Raw genomic sequence first — 6,420 nt, forward strand, 5'->3', positions numbered from 1 at the left:
GGCGGGCGGGGGCGACGGTCTGACTGGAGGATGCGTCTGAGGTCAAGCCGGTAGTAACAGAAAACAAAGTCGCCTTTTAGGTAGGATGCAGAGATTAAAAAAAAAAAAAAGAGGGTTTGGGGTTTTTTTAAGTCCCTTTAGGGACCGTCTGCAAACTGTACTGTTAAGTTCACTTCTAAAAAAAGACTCTTTTAACTATTTCGGAGCAGAAGGGTCGATAATGAGTAGTTCAGAGGGGAACAAAATGGCAGAAACAGCCTGAAAGAGTCGAGGCTGGAAAGGAGAAAATGCTGCCGCTGCACCCAAGGGAAGAAGGGTGCTGGGGAAGAAGTCGGGGGCAGGCGGTGAGGGGGGCCTGGAGGCAAGGGTAGCTAGCCAGTCGCCCGAGTGAGAAGCTGCACGGAAGCAAATCATCATGCTTCAGCGTAAGTTTGTTGAGGATGACGAAGTACTATCGCTAGTATGAAATTAAAATTGACCAAAAGTAGAGTTTCTCACAATACTTAGACTACGGTTCCCCTGCAGCTAAGGACTTGGGAAAGTAGGAGCAAGGCTTGGCAGACGGGCCCGTGGTTGGCTTTGGCCAACATGAAGCCACAGGCTGAATGTCGATGAAATTCTAACAGAACTGAGACCATTTGCTGGCATTTAGGCAAAGGTACACAACATTTAGTTATTTAAGAAGCATTGTAATAAAATACAGTGAATTTGATTCTCCTGGGTTCATTTTCAAAGTAACGAGTGCAACCATGACCTAGCCGCTTAACCTATTGCTTACCACAGACTTCTCTTGGCTCAAGATACAGTAGTCACTTTAAGTAAAACACTGTACAAAGTTTCTGAAGTGCCTGAAAATTTATATAGAGAGATAGAAATACCCAATTTTCTCAAGTTACTCCCTGAAACTTTAAAATACAAACCTTCAAAACTAAAAGTAGTTTCCCTTGAAAAATCTGCCCAAATGTCTACATGTCAAAAGCTTTAAGTTTAACATGAGGGGACTGGAAGTTTTGTCCTGCATATCATGTTATGTCCAAAGGAGGTTGTAGCGAGGTGGGTGTCGCTGTCCTGCATATCATGTTATGTCCATTCTGTCTAGTCCACGGCTGACGAGAGCTAGCACACCAGGATGGCAAATATTTTAGTCTCTTCTTACCTACTAGACTGGAAATATAAGAAAATAACACTGAAATAGGTTGCCTAGAGAAGTTGTGGATGCTCCATCATGGGAAGTGTCAGGGTCAGGTTGAATGGGGAGTTGAGCAACCTGGTCTAGTGAAAGATGTCCCTGCCCACGGCAGGGGGTTTGGACCAGATGATCTTTAAAGGCCGCTTCCAACCCAAACCATTCCATGATTCTATGAAAATAGTCTCATTGTCATATTCCAGGTAGGAATAAAAACTGCTTTGCAATGTATGGAGCCCAAACCAGAAGGAATTAGTAAAACCTGGCTGAAACCACAGTGCCCACTGATTGTGCTTACTGCTCGCTTAAGTGATTTGCAAGTCAGATCTAAATGAGATACTTTGCATGTGCAACATTCACTGCCATTTTTTGTTTGGCTCTCCAAGAAGAATATCTTTAGACAAACTGCATTTATTTCAGAGAGTTTTCTTACTTTTATTAAATAACAAATGGCAATAACCTTTTGCTGGCACCCTTGATGTGAATAATTCGAAGAGTGCATAACTAGCTAACTTGTTAGACTTGAATCACTGGCCCAATTAGCAGGTATGCACTTGCTTCAACAAAAATCAAAACATACTTGGGTGCAGTAACCATGGAAATTCAAAGCTAGAGATACTTCTGAAGAATTTATGGATTACTTTGTATTTCCAGATTTAGATTGCACTTCTGATGAATAATTTTTGTTTGCATTTGAAATGCACTGTAATAGCATGGTGCAGTCTCAAATGGCATTCTCATTTATAAAAATATGTACCCACCAAATTTTCCAGAGAGAAAAGTATGTCTGGTAGAACAACATGAATAAGTACTTTGATAACATTATTAAAAATAATTTTATTTTTACAAATAATCAGAAAACTCAAAGACTCTGGAACCTGAAGTTTGTCTCTATACACAGTATTAAGTCCATCAATAGCTGTTATTCTGATGTTATTTAAGTAACAACGGCATGTTGTTTCACTTCAGACTGGCCAAGGTAATAAAGGTGATGTAAGGGTCTGACAGACTTCAGAAGGCAAGTTCAAGCCAAACAGTTGAAGTGTTACCACTCCAAGCCTTGTGCTCCACTCTTCTGATGTATATTTCCATCTTAACGCAGGGTTGTATGACCTTGCGATCAGTTCTCCAGCCATCATCCTTTGTGCCCCTGCTTGCTAAAGTAACCTACTTTACACCCAAGAAAATCATTAAGTGGATCTCTAAGGCAGGAGCCTTAGAGACACCGACATCCTTGGGAGCTGCAGGGCAGACTGCTAGTGAAGTGGAAGTAACTTCAGCTCTCTGCTTTCACTGCAAGTCTGCCAAAACCCTCGCACATCTTTCTCGCTTCCTCCAGAGAAATGGCTGGACATGGAAAAATCTAGTTACTGTGGACAGACGCAGTCAGTCATTTACATGTATCCACTTCTAGGCATATGGTCAAATCACTATTATTATAGATGAAAGCAAAAAATAAATACATCAGAATGAAAGGCACACTAAAACCAAGGGGTCACATTTTCTGGTCCACCTCTTAGAACACCTACAAACAATATGGAGTGCTCTAAAAATGTCTGGCTCTGGGCAGGAGACCTCTCTTTTGTTGTAAATGTGGCGGAGAAGCCATACTAGCTTCTACAAGAGAAGAGGTGCTGTAGAGGTGCAGGATGTAGAGGAAAAGAAGGATGGTGGTGCACGTGGGATCTGTGTAAACCACGAAAGGCTGAAGAATGTAGGGTTGATAGCATGAAGGGTGCCCTCCCCTCACCTCCGTGCAGTGCCAATTTGTAGCACTGTCAGGCAGGCCTAAGGAGATGGGGAAGAACAGACACTAGTTGAATAAAATAAAACTATCACAGTAACCTAAAGCAGAACAGCAGAAGGAAGAGAAGTATCTTTGGACAATCTGGGCAGCGCCATATTTCTTTTAATTTCACCTGTGACAATGGGATCGTAAGTATTGATAAGATCAGTCTCAAAAATCGAGGCAATTGCATTCTCAAGTAACTAAATGCAAAACCTTGAACTTTTTTTTAATCCAAAAGGACAAAAAATAAGCAGGTATATGTTTACATAAAATTAGTATCTAGTCCTACCTGCAGGCCTTCTAGGTATAAGGATGAAATCTTTAATAATTATTTTTAAATGTGTGAGCTCTAGGGAATCCATTCTAGTTATAACAGCAGTGGAATGTGGGGCATTTTTTTCTCTCATTAGTGAATATCAATAATTGTTATGCATGCAAATGGGACACAAAACCATCTCTGTTAGAACAGTGTCTAACTGTTCACTGCAAGACAATGCCTTTTTTGTTTGTAATTTTTTTCAAGAGCCATTCGTGTTGAGCTCTCCCACTGAGTTTGGAAGCCTTTGTGTATTATTATCCACAAAATGCAAAATCCGGTCCACTCTGGGCTTAAAACAAGTCTCAAAGAATTTCCTGGCTTACTTCTCGGTGATGAAGGCTTTCCCAAAGAAAGTGAGAAACTTCTACAATTAGCCTTTATTATTTTAATACTCTCTGAACTGAGCTGTTGGCCAAAATTTCAGTTTTATACAATTAAAAGCTCATGATGAGGCCCATTATTTCTTTATTATGTTATTTGCAAAGAATGCCATCAGTTCAAATTGGTCAACACGTTATTATGCCACACCAGTGCTTTCTGCAGGGGGAAAACAGGACTGCGTAAGGACATAAGAGGATTCTCCTCCTTCCCCCACACACTAGTATTTCGAAATGGTCACAATGGCACCTTCTACCAGCCATTTTTATTACTGAATAAATATTATTTACGTAAGCAGAAGAGCAACCAAACAAAGGAAGCGGCTTCCATGTCCAAAAACCCAAGCCTCCTGCAATCGATATCCTAACCCTCGTTCCTGATGCCTTCTCAGGACCACGAAACAAGATCTTCTGTCTCCATGCATGGCTTTCTGCTCCTTTCTCGCCTTCAGCGGTAACAGCCCTGCTACTTCTCATCTTTTTCTGTAATATTCTGCTCCAACCCATATCCTTCACATTCATCCACGCTTCCAAGATGATTTCACTCCTACCTTTACTGGGCAGTGATACATACCTGTTCTAGTTTGGAAACTGTATTGTTCCTCCATTAAACAGAATTAGGTTAACCCCTCCCTGCCTTTTTTTACCCTGATTTTAAATGACAAATATTGCTTACACCCAAAATTTCAACAAGTTCTTCTCCTGTGACAATTTTTCTTTGCAAAAACAGTCTTGTGTGAATCACAGTATATTGTACAGCTGACACAGCTCAATTGCAGAGGTGGTGTTGGAAAAGCAATTCAGAGTACAGAGAACTGAAAAAAAAAAGAAGGATGGAGCAACTAAAAACTGTCACAATAAAGCCACAATTTCCACAGGTGGCTAATTAGAACCCGTTGTTAATTACATTTTGCATAGTTAATAATTTTTTAGAGTGAATCCTGTCCTTGTTAAAGCAAGCAGTATCGTTTTCATCGACTTCATTAAGCTCAGAAATTCAGCCTCGTATGTCCTTTATTTTACTCGTCCAGTGCCAACCACGCTAGTTTTTAGTCTCCCAGAAAAACACAATCCCAAAAGCTTGCTTTACAGGTTATGTCTTCCATTACAGAGAAGAAAGATTGTTTTGCTTCCCCCAGGCCAGCCCCAGTGTTTCTATCCAGGGAGTCTCTCGCTTTACAGCCCAAACCAGTCTGATCTGATTTCATCCTACATCTCTGAACTCAACAACAATAATGAATTCTCTGTGGCTGTTTCACAGAGATAATTTCTTTAAATTATCAATTCGAAATAATCACTTCATAAAATATTTGAGATGGAGGTTGTTCTCTGACTTGCAAAGTAGCTTTGGAAACGCCAGCTTGAGTATGCTCACTAGACAGATCTTCAGGAGACACTGGAAATAAACACTTCCTAAATATTCAGATATCCATTACAGACCTGTTGAAATTAAAAGTATTTGGTATACAGTAAGGGATATATCAGAAATTCTGGTGGAAAAAATATAATTACGTATACTAAAAAATAGCAACCTCCATCAGCTCACTATCATTTTCGAATTAAATACAATTATTAACTTAAAGCCAAGCAGAAAATTCTTGCATTTAAAAGACCTTTTCAATTACAGGAATATTCTGTATAAGATTTGCTAATGATGCCATCTAAAGATACATTACAGTACTAAGCTACATTCATAAAGCTGTTCTCCTACAAATACTAGATTTGCGAAATGATCAAGATATTATTTAAAAATCCACCCAAACATCAGGGCAACGCTAACAGTAGTAAAAATCAACATGGTATTAGACTGGAAATTGAAATACATCCTCACTATTATACTAACCTGTATATTGAGGGCAGAATGATTCTGTATTAGCATAATACCATGCAAATAGATTATCGGTATTCGAATATAATCTATCTGACAGGAAGCTAGTTGCCTAGTCAACATTTACAGACTAACCCATCAATGGGCAATGCAACATGCTTCACAGTCACGTAATATGATGGAGGGATGTTCAGTAGGCACTTTGAGCAGCAAGAACATTTCGAATTTTGAGTTTAAGCAAACAAACAAGAATGTTGCATTTTTTTCCTAAATCATTATGGAAAGCATAGCTCATTGCAGAAGACTTAGGAACAAAATGGAAATGATTTGGCAAAATGAGATGATTTATAAGCATTGCAGAAGACTTAGAAACAAAATGGAAATGATTTGGCAAAATGAGAAAAGCATGAAATCTATTAGATCTCCGAAATAAATAAGTCTATGCCCTTTAGTTTGGGTAGGTGGATGCAGTAGGATGAAACCTTACTCGACAGAGATGGGAACAGTATGCTGTAGCCAATAATCACAGCATGAGAAAAATCTAATACATAAGAAGGAAGCACGATGCTAATTTTAATTCTTTCCATTTAGAAGCTACCAAGTACTGAGTTTCTCCTAATGCCTGGAAGGTGGCCAAAAACACTGGCCAAAAACACTTCAGCTTTTATACATTGCTTAATATATAGGGAAACATTTTATGAATGCTGATAGGAATCTTTACTCATTTAAGCAGGAAAGGAAGCAGTATTTCTGTAAAGGATTTGTTAACCTAGAGCCATATGGTATCCTTTCAAACAAAAATGCTTCGTAAGGAAAACAAAACTTACTTTAAAAAAAAAAAAGTTAGAACATGTTGGACTTGCACCATGTTTTGTCCTTGCTGCAGGGTGTTGGGAGAGGCATTAGCAGCGGAATAGAAAG

Source organism: Aptenodytes forsteri, unplaced genomic scaffold (genome assembly GCF_000699145.1).
Source record: "Aptenodytes forsteri isolate BGI_AS27 unplaced genomic scaffold, ASM69914v1 Scaffold212, whole genome shotgun sequence".
In the NCBI taxonomy this organism is placed as follows: domain Eukaryota; kingdom Metazoa; phylum Chordata; class Aves; order Sphenisciformes; family Spheniscidae; genus Aptenodytes; species Aptenodytes forsteri.